The sequence below is a fragment of the Pleurodeles waltl genome, chromosome 7, assembly GCF_031143425.1.
Source record: "Pleurodeles waltl isolate 20211129_DDA chromosome 7, aPleWal1.hap1.20221129, whole genome shotgun sequence".
In the NCBI taxonomy this organism is placed as follows: Eukaryota; Metazoa; Chordata; class Amphibia; order Caudata; family Salamandridae; genus Pleurodeles; species Pleurodeles waltl.
Window position 1 is genome coordinate 352,700,383 of NC_090446.1, and position 17,672 is coordinate 352,718,054.

The following is a 17,672-nucleotide window of genomic DNA, read 5'->3' on the forward strand; positions in this document are numbered from 1 at the left end:
GGGGGGACAGGTTTTGGTACTCACAGTATCAGAGTAGTCCTGGGGTCCCTCCTGAGGTGTTGGATCGCCACCAGCCGAGTCGGGGTCGCCGGGTGCAGTGTTGCAAGTCTCACGCTTCTTGCGGGGAGCTTGCAGGGATCTTTAAAGCTGCTGGAAACAAAGTTGCAGCTTTTCTTGGAGCAGGTCCGCTGTCCTCGGGAGTTTCTTGTCTTTTCGAAGCAGGGGCAGTCCTCAGAGGATGTCGAGGTCGCTGGTCCCTTCGGAAGGCGTCGCTGGAGCAGGATCTTTGGAAGGCAGGAGACAGGCCGGTGAGTTTCTGGAGCCAAGGCAGTTGTCGTCTTCTGGTCTTCCTCTGCAGGGGTTTTTCAGCTAGGCAGTCCTTCTTCTCGTAGTTGCAGGAATCTAATTTTCTAGGGTTCAGGGTAGCCCTTAAATACTAAATTTAAGGTGTGACAACTCCTGCCTGGGGGAGGTGTTAGCATCTCCACCCAGTGCAGGCTTTGTTACTGGCCCTGACAAGGGCCCTGATGCCAGGGAAGGTCTCTAAGGGCTGCAGCATATCTTGTGCCACCCTGGGGACCCCTCACTCAGCACAGACCCACTGCTTGCCAGCTTGTGTGTGCTGGTGAGGACAAAACGAGTAAGTCGACATGGCACTCCCCTCCGGGTGCCATGCCAACCTCACACTGCCTATGCAGTATAGATAAGTCACCCCACTAGCAGGCCTTACAGCCCTAAGGCAGGGTGCACTATACCATAGGTGAGGGCACCAGTGCATGAGCACTGTGCCCCTACAGTGTCTAAGCAAAACCTTAGACATTGTAAGTGCAGGGTAGCCATAAGAGTATATGGTCTGGGAGTCTGTCGAACACTAACTCCCCAGCACCATAATGGCTACACTGAAAACTAGGAAGTTTGGTATCCAACTTCTCAGCACAATAAATGCACACTGATGACATTGTACATTTTATTGTAACATACACCCCAGAGGGCACCTTAGGGGTGCCCCCTGAAACCTTAACCAACTACCCGTGTAGGCTGACTGGTTTTAGCAGACTCGAGACATGTTGCTGGCCACATGGGGAGAGTGCCTTTGTCACTCTGTGGCTAGTAACAAAGCCTGCACTGGGTGGAGATGCTTATCACCTCCCCCTTGCAGGCGCTGTAACACCTGGCGGTGAGCCTCAAAGGCTCACCCCCTTTGTTACAGCACCACAGGGCATTCCAGCTAGTGGAGTTGCCCGCCCCCTCTGGCCACGGCCCCACTTTTGGCAGCAAGGCCGGAGGAGATAATAAGAAAAACAAGGAGGAGTCACTGGCTAGTCAGGACAGCCCCTAAGGTGTCCTGAGCTGAGGTGACTCTGACTTTTAGAAATCCTCCATCTTGCAGGTGGAGGATTCCCCCAATAGGGATAGGACTGTGACCCCCTCCCCTTGGGAGGAGGCACAAAGAGGGTGTACCCACCCTCAGGGCTAGTAGCCATTGGCTACTAACCCCCAGACCTAAACACGCCCTTAAATTTAGTATTTAAGGGCTCCCCAGAACCTAGGAACTCAGATTCCTGCAACCTAAGAAGAGGACTGGTAAGCTGAAAAACCCTGCAGAAGAAGACGGAGACACCAACTGCTTTGGCCCCAGCTCTACCGGCCTGTCTCCTTCCCCCCCCCCCCCCCCAATTCTAAAGACACTGCTCCAGCTATGCTTTCCCCAGGACCAGTGACCTCTGAATCCTCAGAGGACTGCCCTGCTCTAGAAGGACCAAGAAACTCCAGAGGACAGCGGCCCTGTTCACCCAAGACTGCAACTTTGTTTCCAAAGGAGCACCTTTAAACAACTACATCTCCCGCCGGAAGCGTGAGACTTGCTACACTTCACCCGACGCCCCGGCTCGACTTGTGGAGAAACAACACTTCAGGGAGGACTCCCCGGCGACTGCGAGACCGTGAGTAGCCAGAGTTGCCCCCCCCCCCCCCCCCCCCCCCTTGAGCCCCCACAGCGACGCCAGCAGAGGGAATCCCGAGGCTCCTCCTGACCGCGACTGCCTGACTCCCAGATCCCGACGCCTGGTAAAGACTCTGCACCTGCAGCCCCCAGGACCTGAAAGATCGGAACTCCAGTGCAGGAGTGACCCCCAGGAGGCCCTCTCCCTTGCCCAGGTGATGGCTACCCCGAGGAGCCCCCCCTTGCCTGCCTGCATCGCTGAAGAGACCCCTTAATCTCACATTGATATACATTGGAAACCCGCCCCCCCCCCCCCCCCGCCCCCCCCCCCCCCCCCCCCAGTGCCCTACAAAACCCCTGGTCTGCCCTCCGAAGACGCGGGTACTTACCTGCTGGCAGACTGGAACCGGGGCACCCCCTTCTCCATTGAAGCCTACGTGTTTTGGGCACCACTTTGAACTCTGCACCTGACCGGCCTGAGCTGCTGGTGTGGTAACTTTGGGGTTGCTCTGAACCCCCAACGGTGGGCTACCTTGGACCTAAACTTGAACCCCGTAGGTGGTTTACTTACCTGCAAGAACTAACAAACTCTTACTCCCCCTAGGAACTGTGAAAATTGCACGAAGTGTCTAGTTTTAAACTAGCTATATGTGAATTATTTGAAAAGTATATATGCTATTGTGATTATTCAAAGTTCCTAAAGTACCTACCTGCAATACCTTTCATTTAAAGTATTACATGTAAAATGTGAACCTGTGGTTAACTAAGAAAACATTTTTCTATACAAAAACCTATTGGCCTGGAATTGTCTTTGAGTGTGTGTTCCTCATTTATTGCTTGTGTATGTACAATAAATGCTTAACACTACTCCTTTGATAAGCCTACTGCTTGACCACACTACCACAAAATAGAGCATTAGTATTATCTCTTTTTGCCACTCTTACCTCTAAGGGGAACCCTTGGACTCTGTGCATACTATTCCTTACTTTGAAATAGTGCATACAGAGCCAACTTCCTACAAAGGAGCCGAGCAATATACATAGCTTTTCTTTTATTAGGTCTTCTTCCAACTCCAAGGAAGTCCAAAATAGACTCCAGTGTCCAGTCAATCCTGATGCATACACTTTGCTCATTGTATATACACACACAACGTGCATACGCTCATGCAGAATCTACAATGGGCTAAATGCAGTGAAGGATCCAGTTGCTAAGTAGAGACACACCAATTTAGATGAGATAATAGTTGACAGCTCTCTATGCTCCGGTTACAGGAGAAGACTTTCCTACCGTATAACACATTGCTGCATTCTGTTCGCCACAGCCCTGTGAGCTGAGGGTACTCCTGCTCTGAGGAAGCACATGGTGTACACCTCTGAACCATACTGCTCTGGGTCCTGGTCCGTGATATGTTGGGCACTTAACTGACACAGGTTTTCTTTGTTTGCCTCAGCACATACAAACACCAAAGGCTTTCTCCGTGAAGAACCACTGTGCTCACCCTGTCATGTAATGGACATTCCTGTAAAAACTGCTTAGTTCGATGGCATCTGTCGCTGTAGATACGCATGTTCTGCAATAGCTCGCCATCTGGTGTTGGGCCGGAGTGTTACAAGTTGTTTTTCTTCGAAGAAGTCTTTCGAGTCACGGGACCGAGTGACTCCTCCTTTTGTCTCCATTGCGCATGGGCGTCGACTCCATCCTCGATTGTTTTTTTTTCCGCCATCGGGTTCGGACGTGTTCCTGTCGCTCCGAGTTTCGGAACAGAAAAAATAGTTAATTTCGGAAGATTTTCGTCGGTATTGTTGCGTTCGGGATCGGCATACCTACATTCAACACCGCATCGAAGATCGAAGAGCTCCGGTGCCCTTCGGGGTAATTTTTCGATCCTCCGTCGGGGCCTGGTCGGCCCGACCGCGTGCTGAAGAACGCCGATGGAACGGACCCCGTTCCGTTTCTGCCCCAAATGCCACAATAAATACCCCTACACAGACCAACACTTGGTCTGCAACCTGTGCCTGTCACCTGAGCACAGCGAAGACACCTGCGAGGCCTGTCGTGCGTTCCGGTCCAGAAAAACACTCCGAGACCGTCGAGCCAGAAGACTTCAAATGGCGTCCGCACCGACAGCCCGACGGGAGTTCGAGGAACAGGAAGAAGAAGGTACCTTCTCGATCCAAGACTCAGACTCCGAAGGATTCGACGACACACAAACCGTGAGTAAGACGTCGAAAACCACACAAGGAAACATTTACAAGGCCCAGGGGACGCCACTGCCACCAGGCCATGGCTCCACCCATAAATTCGGTGACCGACCGTCGGCACCGAAAAAGGCCAAAACAGTGCCGAGATCGTCCGACTCCGGTCGAGACACCGGCACGCAGCCTTCTCGGGACCGAGAAAGTGCTGGAGACAAGCCTCGACACCGAGATGCCGGTGTGGACACGGCTCGACGCCGAGACAGCGGCACCGAAACAGATCGACGCCGAGAGGTTTCGGCCCCGAAAAGGAAAAAAGTCACCTCGGAGCCGAAAAAAACACGCAGACACAGTTTCGACGCCGAAACAAACTGCAAGCGACCCAGCTTCAGGCTCTTATACAGAAGAGCACTCGCTAACCTCCCAAATGCAGAAGCATAAGTTTGAGGAAGAGCTACAAGCAACGGATGCGGACCATACGCAAAAGCGTATCTTCATTCAGCAGGGGACAGGAAAAATAAGCACCCTTCCCCCCATTAGGAGAAAGAGAAGGTTGGAGTTCCAGACGGAACAAGCACCACAACCAAAAGTGGTGAAAAGAGTTACACCACCACCCTCTCCTCCACCCGTGATTAACGTTTCACCAGCACAAACGCCATCACACTCCCCAGCTCACACCACCATGAGCCAGGGTGACCAAGACCAGGACGCATGGGACCTATACGACGCCCCAGTGTCAGATAACAGCCCAGAGGCATACCCTACAAAACCATCTCCACCAGAAGACAGCACCGCGTACTCTCAGGTGGTGGCTAGAGCAGCACAATTTCACAACGTAAGCCTCCACTCAGAACAGGTCGAGGATGATTTCCTGTTCAACACACTCTCCTCCACCCACAGCTCCTACCAAAGCCTGCCTATGCTCCCTGGTATGCTCCGGCACGCAAAAGACATATTTAAAGACCCGGTCAAAAGTAGGGCAATCACACCAAGGGTGGAAAAAAAGTATAAGCCGCCTCCTACAGACCCGGCTTTCATCACAACACAGCTGCCACCAGACTCTGTTGTTGTAGGAGCAGCTAGGAAAAGGGCCAACTCTCACACATCTGGAGATGCACCACCCCCAGATAAAGAAAGCCGCAAGTTTGATGCAGCTGGTAAAAGAGTCGCAGCACAAGCTGCAAACCAGTGGCGCATCGCGAACTCCCAGGCACTACTTGCGCGCTATGACAGAGCCCACTGGGACGAGATGCAACATCTCATTGAACATCTGCCCAAAGACTTCCAAAATAGGGCAAAACAAGTGGTTGAGGAGGGACAGGCCATCTCCAACAACCAGATCCGCTCCTCCATGGACGCTGCAGATACAGCTGCACGGACAATTAATACATCTGTAACTATCAGAAGGCATGCATGGCTCCGAACGTCTGGATTTAAACCAGAGATTCAACAAGCAGTTCTCAATATGCCTTTTAATGAAAAAGAACTGTTCGGTCCAGAAGTGGACACAGCGATTGAGAAACTCAAAAAAGATACGGACACTGCCAAAGCCATGGGCGCACTCTACTCCCCGCAGAGCAGAGGGAATTACAGCTCATTCCGTAAACCGCCCTTTCGAGGGGGGTTTCGGGGTCAAAGCACACAAGCCAGCACCTCACAAGCCACACCGTCCAGTTACCAAGGACAGTATAGAGGAGGTTTTCGGGGACAATATAGAGGAGGGCAATTCCCTAGAAATAGAGGAAGATTCCAAAGCCCCAAAACCCCTACTACTAAACAATGACTCACATGTCACTCACCCCCTCCACACAACACCAGTGGGGGGAAGAATAGGTCATTATTACAAAGCATGGGAGGAAATCACTACAGACACTTGGGTTCTAGCAATTATCCAACATGGTTACTGCATAGAATTTCTACAGTTCCCTCCAAACATACCACCAAAAGCACAAAATTTAACAACACACCATTCCAATCTCCTAGAGATAGAAGTGCAGGCACTATTGCAAAAGAATGCAATCGAATTAGTGCCAAACACACAAATAAACACAGGAGTTTACTCACTGTACTTTCTGATACCAAAGAAGGACAAAACACTGAGACCAATCCTAGACCTCAGAGTAGTCAACACTTTCATCAAATCAGACCACTTCCACATGGTCACACTACAAGAAGTATTGCCATTGCTAAAGCTGCACGACTACATGGCAACTTTAGACCTCAAGGATGCTTATTTCCATATACCAATTCACCCATCGCACAGGAAATACCTAAGGTTTGTATTCAAAGGAATACATTACCAATTCAAGGTACTGCCTTTCGGATTAACAACCGCACCAAGAGTCTTTACCAAATGTCTAGCGGTAGTCGCTGCACACATCAGAAGGCAGCAAATACATGTGTTCCCATATCTAGACGACTGGCTAATCAAGGCCCATTCGTTAATAGAGTGCTCAAATCACACAAATCATATCATACAAACCCTCTTCAAACTAGGGTTCACCGTCAATTTCACAAAATCCAAGATTCGGCCACGCAAGGTACAACAATACCTGGGAGCCATAATAGACACATCAAAGGGAGTAGCCACTCCAAGTCCACAAAGAATTCAAAATTTCAACACCATCATACAACGCATGTATCCAACACAAAAGATACAAGCAAAGATGGTATTACAACTCCTAGGCATGATGTCATCATGCATAGCCATTGTCCCAAACGCAAGACTGCACATGAGGCCCTTACAACAATGCCTAGCATCACAGTGGTCTCAAGCACAGGGTCACCTTCTAGATCTGGTGTTAATAGACCGCCAAACTTACCTCTCGCTTCTGTGGTGGAACAACATAAATTTAAACAAGGGGCGGCCTTTTCAAGACCCAGTGCCACAATACGTAATAACAACAGATGCTTCCATGACAGGGTGGGGAGCACACCTCGATCAACACAGCATACAAGGACAATGGAACGTACATCAAACAAAACTGCATATCAATCACCTAGAACTTCTTGCAGTTTTTCAAGCACTAAAAGCTTTCCAACCAATAATAGTTCACAAATACATTCTCGTCAAAACAGACAACATGACAACAATGTATTATCTAAACAAGCAGGGAGGGACGCACTCCACGCAGTTAAGCATGTTAGCACAAAAAATTTGGCATTGGGCAATTCACAACCAAATTCGCCTAATTGCACAGTTTATACCAGGGATACAAAATCAACTCGCAGACAATCTCTCTCGAGATCACCAACAGGTCCACGAATGGGAAATTCACCCCCAAATACTGAACACTTATTTCAAACTCTGGGGAACACCTCAGATAGACTTGTTTGCGACAAGGGAGAACGCAAAATGCCAAAACTTCGCATCCAGATACCCACACAAACAATCCCAAGGCAATGCCCTATGGATGAACTGGTCAGGGATATTTGCTTACGCTTTTCCTCCTCTCCCTCTCCTTCCTTACCTGGTAAACAAACTCAGTCAAAGCAAACTCAAACTCATATTGATAGCACCAACTTGGGCAAGGCAACCCTGGTACACAACGCTGCTAGACCTATCAGTGGTACCCTGCATCAAATTGCCCAACAGGCCAGATCTGTTGACACAGCACAACCAAAAGATCAGACACCCAGATCCAGCATCGCTGAATCTAGCAATCTGGCTCCTGAAATCCTAGAATTCGGGCACTTACAACTTACCCAAGAATGTATGGAAGTCATAAAACAAGCAAGAAGGCCATCCACCAGGCACTGCTATGCAAGTAAATGGAAGAGGTTTGTTTGCTACTGCCATATTAATCAAATACAACCATTACACACAACTCCAGAACATGTAGTGGGTTACTTGCTTCACTTACAAAAATCTAACCTAGCTTTCTCTTCCATTAAGATTCACCTTGCAGCAATATCTGCATACCTGCAGACTACCTATTCAACTTCCCTATATAAAATACCAGTCATTAAAGCATTCATGGAGGGCCTTAGGAGAATTATACCACCAAGAACACTACCTGTTCCTTCATGGAACCTAAATGTTGTCCTAACTAGACTTATGGGTCCACCTTTTGAACCCATGCACTCCTGCGACATACAGTTCCTAACCTGGAAGGTGGCATTTCTCATCGCCATTACTTCCCTGAGAAGAGTAAGCGAGATTCAGGCGTTTACTATACAGGAACCTTTTATACAACTACACAAAAATAAAGTCGTCCTAAGGACCAATCCTAAATTTTTGCCAAAGGTTATTTCACCGTTCCATCTAAATCAAACAGTGGAACTTCCGGTGTTCTTTCCACAGCCAGATACCGTAGCTGAAAGGGCACTACATACATTAGATGTCAAAAGAGCATTAATGTATTACATTGACAGAACAAAGAACATCAGAAAGACTAAACAACTCTTTATTGCATTTCAAAAACCTCATGCAGGAAACCCAATTTCAAAACAAGGTATAGCCAGATGGATAGTTAAATGCATCCAAATCTGCTACCTTAAAGCTAAACGACAGCTGCCCATTACACCAAGGGCACACTCAACCAGAAAAAAAGGTGCTACCATGGCCTTTCTAGGAAACATCCCAATGCAAGAAATATGTAAGGCAGCCACATGGTCTACGCCTCACACATTCACCAAGCACTACTGTGTAGACGTGTTATCCGCACAACAAGCCACAGTAGGTCAAGCTGTATTAAGGACATTATTTCAGACTACTTCCACTCCTACAGGCTGATCCACCGCTTTTGGGGAAATAACTGCTTACTAGTCTATTGCAGAACATGCGTATCTACAGCGACAGATGCCATCGAACTGAAAATGTCACTTACCCAGTGTACATCTGTTCGTGGCATCAGTCGCAGTAGATTCGCATGTGCCCACCCGCCTCCCCGGGAGCCTGTAGCAGTTTGGAAGTTACCTTCAATTATTTATATATGTATCATCTCAACCTTAAATAAGTGCATACTTAGTCACTCCATTGCATGGGCACTATTACTACAATTCAACTCCTACCTCACCCTCTGCGGGGAAAAACAATCGAGGATGGAGTCGACGCCCATGCGCAATGGAGACAAAAGGAGGAGTCACTCGGTCCCGTGACTCGAAAGACTTCTTCGAAGAAAAACAACTTGTAACACTCCGGCCCAACACCAGATGGCGAGCTATTGCAGAACATGCGAATCTACTGCGACTGATGCCACGAACAGATGTACACTGGGTAAGTGACATTTTCATTTTATTGCTTGCTTTAGCAAAGTTTTGCAGCATGAATCCCTTTTTTTTTTTTTTTTTTTTTCATCATTGGACCTTGTCTGTAGCCATTTGGTGCTGACCTCCTGCGATGTCAGCCACGCACCCCAGAAGCCTCTCTGCGTGGTCACCGTCCTCAGATTATTTTTTCCACCGTTGGTTCTAGAAGCATCAGCCAAAGCTCCCTGAATACAGAGGACTGAGGTTCGACAAATCATCAGAGAGATTCTCCTCCACGAAGGACATCTGTGGAAAGAAAACCAAAAAAAACTGAAAGTTGCTAACACTGAATTGTAAGTGCACCACATGGGAGGGGACCACTAAGTCAGAATTCATCAGCAGAGCACCAGACCTGACGAAGGAAGTGAGCCCTCTCTTTGGGTTCTGTTCCAAGTGCCACCACAAATGTGCCCAAAAAGCCATCAAGCCTGCAACATCTGCTTTCCTTAGAAGGTATTGCAAGGCTGAAGAGGACCAGCAAAGCTCAGGGAAAATTAGCCTAGGGACGGGGGGGGGGGGGGGGGGGGGGGGGGGGGAGTCAGAGGTGACCCTCAGCACCTGGAAGAGTTGTAGTAAGAGGAGGCAGCCCCCACAGGTGACCCGCAGGCACGGAAGTCGCACGGAGGCCCACTCGCCACACCTGGAGAGGAGTCCCACGTTGCTGGAGCAGCAGGCAGAAGACTGCTTTGCAGGGAAGAGTTAGAGGCAGTGGCTACCCAGAGCCTGAAGATCCCTTGGAGGAGGAACACACAAGCCTTGGTAGCTGCAAAATTCATGGTGCACATGGGTACTGTCCTGCGAGGAGAAGCAAGAGCTTAGTCTCCTAAGTTGGACAGCTGGCAGAGCAGACCAAGAGGACCACTCCAGACCACCACTTGATGCAGGGTCCATTCAGTTCTGGAGGAGAGAAGATCCACGCAGCTGATTGTTGCAGTTGGTTACTCCGGATGCAGGGGAGTGACTCCTTCACTCAAGGGAGATTCCTTCTTGCTTCTTGTGCATGCTGAAGACTTGTCACCCTCAGAAGATGCACAGCCAGGGAAATGTTGCAGTTGCTGGGAGGAGACACCATGTTGCAGAGTGAAGATGTCGCTGGAGTTGCAGATTGTCGGTTCCTCAAGGGTCCAGTTGCAGTCCCGGTGGCCAGAAGATGAAGTAAATGATGCAAAGGAGTCCTGCTGGAATCTTGCATGTCGAATCTGAAGACCCACCCAGGAGGGTGACCCTAAAAAGCCCAGGAAGGGAAATTTGTCACCTAGCAGGAGGACCACCCATCAAGAGGGGGCTGTGACATCACCTGTCTGACCTTGTCGCTGAGATGTTCCCAAGGGGCCTCTGCCAACCTTTGATTCAAAATGGCAGAATCAAGTGGCCATCTGCAGGAGCTCTGGGCACCCCGCACTTATGAAGTCCATGAAAATGGAGCTTGAGTTTGTAGGGGCAACTCTGCTTATGCAGGGGTGCCCTTACACACAGGTACCTGCATCCTGCCCTGTGGGCTAGGACGGCCTACCTTAGGGAAGACTTGCAGTGACCTGTAGTGAAAGGGTGCATGCACCGTTTCATGCAGCATGCAATGGCAGACCAGCAGACCCATTTTGCATGGGCTTCCATGGGTGTCACAGTAAATGCTGCAGCCCATGGGGAACACCTGGTGCCCAAATGCCTTGGATACTTGAATACTATATACTATATACTAGGGACTTATACGGGGGCACCAGTATGCCATTTGTGGTGTGTGCAATGTCCTAAGCAACCAAATTTAAAGGGAGAGATCAGTCACTGTGGTACTGGTTAGCAGGATCCCAGTGAACACTGTCAAATCATTGACGGGCAAAAAGTGGTGGTAACCATGCCAAATAAACGGTTCTTTCCTACCGGATTCGATTGCTATCCTGTGAAGCCATCCCCTCCAGATGACATTGCCACGTACAATTCAGTGGTAAAAGGACGGCAGACAGTTATGGAATCCAACTAAAGGAGAAGGCACAGGCATGTTTGCTCCTCGAAATTCTTATGCAGTTGTAGAGCAGGAACCAGTCAATATCTTCTGATTCTCCTCTGCATTCTTGACCAGGGAAGGGAGGCCCTCGGTGAGCCAGCAGCCTGCAAGGCTATAACCCCAAGAGTAAAGAGAAATTATCAGCCCATCTCCAGAGACTCGCTGCAATTGGGTTAATGCACTGGCATGTGCTATAAGCATGGCCTCCGCAGGAAAGCGAGGTCTTAATTCCTCGGGCCCACCACAGAGAAGGAGCACAGGAGAGTGGGAATGGTGGGGTGAGAAATGGACAGGGAGCAGCAACACAGTGGAGGATCAAAAACTCCTTTGTCCTCCTAAACTGATACTCCTGCAAACACTGGTAAGAAATTGGCAAGCTACTGAAATACTTACCAGAGCAGTTCCAAAGACTGGAAACTGCACCTTGTTGAACAGGGAAAGACAATCGCCAACACATGCTTGTAGTCTATCCTCAATGCCATGGAGACATCGAGCAGGCAAATGGTCACAGGCATGACCCTGAGGAGACACGACTGGCTACGGGTGTGGGAGATCAAGAGCTGGGTGCTGGCAAGCACCCCGTCACCGTAGAGCACCTGTTCGGTACAGCAGTGGGTGACACACTGCAGCAACTAAAAAAACGACCTTGCCAAAGCCATTAGGGCATTGCAGTTTCAAGGCTACCTATGGAAAGGGGCAGTACCAATAGTGAGACCAGCTGGAAGGGAAACTTCCAGAGTCCAGCATGTCAAGAACCCTCCAGCCCCCCATCACAGAGGGGAGAACCCCATAGCAGCACAACATTGGCAGTCACAGGCCACACAATCCCAGGATTTTCGTGGCAGAAAGTGCGCTCCAGGGGACGTGGCTTACCAGTCACAGAACACCAGTGAACGGCAGAATAAAGGCCTTTCTTCCAGAGTGACGGGAGGTGTCACATCTATATATCCTGTCATTGTACAACATGGGTCCTGCATAGCATAAGCGACCTTTTAAAAGGTCAAACCAAGAAATGGACCACGCTCTAGGGAGGAGAGGCACTGCCTACAACGTGGGGTGTAGGGCGTATTGAAAACAGTGGCAATAGTGCGCCCACAACAGAAACTACTCTGCATACTTACTTGATCCAAAACTGGACAAGTCAGTAAGACCAATTCTGGATCGTCTCTTAAACAAGTTTATAAAGATGCAAAAATTTGAAAGGTGCGCACTGCATGTGGCCTGGCTGCTGGAAACCCACTGCATGGCAACTATAGACTTGGATGCCTTCATGAATCTCACACAAGAGATAGCTGCGTTAAGTTGTTAATGAAGACCACTACCAATTCGGCGCATTCCCTTTCTGAATCATGTCCGCACTTGGTGTATTCTGGACGACCACCTGATAAATGCGAAATCCTTCTCCCAGTGCAAGAACATCAGAACAGTTATGGACACTCTACACAGGCTAGATTGCAAAATCAACCTAAAAAAATCTTTCCTGAAGCCAGAAAGGGAAACGGACATTCCTAGGAGCCAGAATCAACACAGTAGAGGGGAAAGCATTCCCTACCTGTAAGAATTTGGACAATCGCAGATCAAGCTTGTTGTTACCACCAGGGTCAGACTCAGAATTTGGGTGAAAATTAAATTATATGCATGGTGGCCTCCTGCATTCCACCCTCATACTACATGGAAGGCTACACATGGACAACCCCCCCCCCCCCCCCCCCGAAAAGTGGATCCAGAACCTGTGGTTAGTCAACAGGGTGTTGGAAGGATCTAGTGGTTGTACGTGTGAAAGTGCAAGAAGAGATTAAATGGCGTTGTGAAGGTCTGCTCATTGTTATGTGAGTCATATTTCACCAACATCCTACACAGAGCTGAGGGAATACACATGGGAGGGGGGGCTTAAAATATCAGGGTTATAGAAAACTGAAGAAGTGATACAACGCACAAATATTCTGGAACTAAAAAAAAAATCTGACCCGAAAGGCCTTTGAGGCACAAGTGAGAGGGAAGACCGTAGATGTACAGACAACGCAACTATGCTGCACCTCCTGGACAAGCGAAGATCGTTACAGTCTCATGCACTGCCCAAAATAGCCCTGGAAATATGGGCCTGGGCCATTCAGAGGGTAATGTCTTAAGAACACACCTGCCAAGAGTACAAAACTAAGAGGAAGACAGACTAAGCAGGCAAGCATCTGTATCACGAATAGGGAGAACTGTTCATAATGCCAGAAAATGCAAAATGCCAAGACTGTCCAGCCACCCACACCACCACTCCAAAGCACTGTTGTTAGACTGGCCAGGGAAATGTGTGTATGCCTTACCATAGATTCTTCTCCTACCTTTTAGTCACAAGTAAGTCCAAACAGTTGCAAGTGAAAGTGATCCTAATTGCGCCACGGTGGGTAAGACAGACTTGCATCTCAGACCTGTTGAAAATGGCACTAGGGAATGTAACAACTACTGGCAAAACATAACCCCTTCTCCATGCAAGAGGTAAGAGTTCACCACCTGGAAGTAAGCACCTTGAACCTGATGGCTCAGCTCCTGAGGACGTTTTTACTTGGGCAGTTGTACCTTTCAAAGTGATTGTTAGAGATGCTAAAAAGAGGTTAGAAGGCCAAGTACAAAAAGGTGCTATTTGGCTGACTGGCAGAGATGCATCATGAGGTGCCGAGTAACTGTTCCACTGTAGAATGTGCCTTACTCTGTTACATCCGTCAGTGGCTGAAAACTGAATTTATTGCAAATTATTTCCTGTGAGCGTTGTGCGAGATAGTTTGGTTTCAGGCAAGATTCCATGCTGCTTTGTCCGAGGAAATATTGCACAATCTGTTGAGGAAATGAATCTGAGGTCCTGCTTAGAAGGAAAAAAAAACTCTTAACGTTTTTAAGCATTTTGTTTGTCATCTTGTGCCGTTCACGGGAACAAGCGTTGCTTTCTGCATAAAATGGCTCTTGCATTTCGAAATAGACATTGGAGAAATTGATTATCATTAATTCGAGCTCATGCTACCAAAGGAAAGACTGTATCGGTCTCATTTTGAAAACCCGTTCATCAGTTACGGTGAGGTTAGTGGCATGCTTTTTACTATCGTGACATCTTTGGATGCTGCCTCTTGGAAATACGTTTTCAGAAAGGAAGTTTGTCCATATTTGCTTTAACGCCTTTTTGGACATGCGCAGTCTTAATCCCCACTCCTCCGAGGATTAAGAGCTGTGAAATCCATTTCTATAACTTTTTGGTATGGAATGGGTGGGGAGTAACTTAATAAACTTCGTGGTGTTTCTAGTGTTTTTTCCGGAGGGCTCCCTCGCCTCCTAACGAGTTGTGAAGGAGGCAGAGCAAAAGCTAACACCGATAAAGGTAGATTTTCCTCAACTAAATTGTGGCAAAACTTTTGCTGCATTTGTCTTTGAGCCATGTTCGTGATTTTGGCATTGAAGCCTTCACTGCAACATCTAGATAAATGTTAAATAATTTTCCTTGCAGCAAAGTAATTGAACCATTTAAAGAAAAACACCAGAGTTACTGTCATTCAAGAAAAAATAAACCACCACATGGGTTGAACGAGGGAAAACCGCATTATTTCAAATTCAACTACATTAGATTGTCGGCAAAAGGTTATCTATGCCAAGCCCCTTTAAGGGTTTCCTTCAACTTATTTCTAATCAAAGGGTGTGCCATGAAGCAGAGGGCTATTGTTGAAGTCTGCGTTCTTAATCCTATGTCTGATGGGTTTCTGCCATCCTCCACACGTGTAGGCAACTCCTTTAGGAGAAGGCCACACTGGACCTTGGCTGGGTACTTCAAGAACGAGGTTGGCTTGTACAACCTTGTGTCATCACGTCTACACTTTTAAGAGCGTCTCCAGTTAAAACATTACTCTAGGGAGGGATATTTTGGAGTGAGGTCTGTTGGGGCACATATTTCACTAAGTGTAAAGGTAGCTGCTATCGCTTGATAGCACTGAAGGAAGGTCCTCTATTTGTGTCTTGCATGAAATGGCTTTGCAGTATCGGAAAGTCATCTTTTGCAACATTTCTAAATGTCTCTCAAAATTGATTTCGGTTTATTTGCCGATATATACATATTGAGTTACCAAAATCCTTCTTTGTAACAGTAGTGGGTCACGGGACCTGTCTAGTTGTACCTTTTTAGTAGCTCAAGTAAATTTTGCTCTATGCTTGATGAAAATAAAACAAATGAAATAGAAGGTAAAAGTGTGAGGGGTGCTTTACAATAAGCTTTTGGAAGTATTTCTTTTCTACTATGTAGGGATGAAGCATGAGTCATTACGATGTCACGGAGTTTGTTTCATTTATTGTGAGCATGTTCAATGTAAACTGTCATATTTTTGTTTTTTTATTTCTTCTGTGATATGCTAGCAATGAAAAACAAAACCATTGCAGTGTCTTACGAAGGCTAGGCCCATCCACTTTGTCAATGCTTATTTATGTGCAATTCGTAGTTCGTGTGCCAAACCATTTTCGTTTGTCTACATTATAGTGTGGTTACTTTTGCAGGTCTCAGGCTTTAATAAAGCACTGACTTTTAGACCTATTGGTATTCAGCATGTGGCTAGTATCTAAGGAACCTTGTTCTCCCATTCCGGACTAGCATGCCTCAGTTGACCCAGCTTGACGTCTGATGTGGGTTTGCTGTAGTATTCCAACTATCCTAGAGAGAAGTATGAAGCAGTGTTCATGATTTCCTTGGAAGGAACACTCTAACTTGAGTTTGCTGCTCACGTGGGGCATAACCAAGAGTCTTATTGCATTTGTTGGTTGTTGACAGTAGATCCTTTGAAGCACAATACTGTGGGAGAAAACGCAATGTTAACACATTTGAATCACTTTATGATTGCAGGAATTAGTGGACCTATTTCTTAACATCAACTGGGGTGTGGAAGTGAATAAAATGTGTACTTGTCCATGTGACAAGTTCCTATTAAAAATCTACTTGTCCCTTTTGTGCCATGTAGAGCGGCAACACATTATGGCAGCAATCTAATTATATAAGAACTCTGATAATAGCCTCTCTGAATATGCCAGTTTAAGCCATACTGTAGTATTAGCACTACCAATTTTCCTTTTTTGCCACCTTTCTGCAGATCTTCATACTAGGGCTGGAGTTGGTGGTAAGCAGTATTTCCAGGGTTGAAGTGACCATTTGAGACTGTGCAAACCTGTTAACCTGCATGTTTTATGGCTTTTCACCAGCTGTTCTCTGTTTTCTCATACTGAGAAACTTGTAAACACAACATATTTTCGCATGAGCTAAGCTACACATGAATATTTGCTTGTGCTAAAATACAGTTCACAAATATTTTCTAGGAGTAGGATTTCCTGGTCTTCTGTGAATTTATGATATATATGTAAATCTGCACTAATGCAAAGACTCATACAATGGGTGCCCTTTTGTCATTTTCTTTAACATTTTGGTCCTTAACTGGGACTGGTGTTAACCAAGACTTTTAGTTTTTATTAGAATTCTGTCTCTAGCCATCTGATGGCTGGCTTTACTGTAAATGATAGCAGTTTGCTCTTTCACAAGGAGCATATCGGCACACGAATGAAATTGTTTAATGGCAGAAACTACTGTGGCAATGTGTGCTTTTGAGCCCCAAAAAAATAATTTTGCTTTTTGCCAATGTTTGTTACAATGGTGAGGGCGCTGCAGATCTCGCAACAAAGTTAAAAAAAAAAAAGCCAGTGTCGAAACAAGACTCTCATTGACAAAACCAAGACTGACCACCAGTGTTAGACCTATTGGCTTTCCCCAAAGCTTGTTTCTTTTTATGTTTCCCATAATCTTGTTGAAACTAGTTTGTGTTTTCTTTTATTTTTTTTTATTACGAATATTTTTTTAGAAATACTAGCATGCTCCAAATCATTTTACTGAATAATGCTCCAAAGAAATAGTACATACAAAAAAAATACTTTTTAGCAACATTATGGTTTTTAAAGGAAGGAATAATAAGTCTTGCGTTCACTTTTGCAAATATTTCCATCCAATCGGAGCATTCTGGGAAACCTTAAATGTAGCCTCACGTTTAAACTTTGCAAGAAGGTATACTTCATTATTTTTTTTTTTTTTTTAAACTGGAGCCACTGTTAGTAGTGCAGTCCAAGCTTACCACATGTACTTAGTGCGCTCAGCCTAATAATAAATGCTTTGCACTAATGAGCCATAAATACATGCTCCAACAACATTAGCATATGGACACACATATTACATCAAATGCAGACCATTCCCTTCCCAGCTCCATAATGAGGTACTGTAACATGG

The 17,672-nt window shown here is 46.9% G+C and overlaps 1 protein-coding gene across 1 annotated transcript in view; it reads left to right on the top strand.

The window, feature by feature from the left end:
• TOP1 (DNA topoisomerase I) overlaps positions 1-17,672 on the top strand; it is a 352,777-nt gene that overhangs the window by 100,897 nt on the left and 234,208 nt on the right. The gene's annotated exons all lie outside the window — the stretch shown is intronic.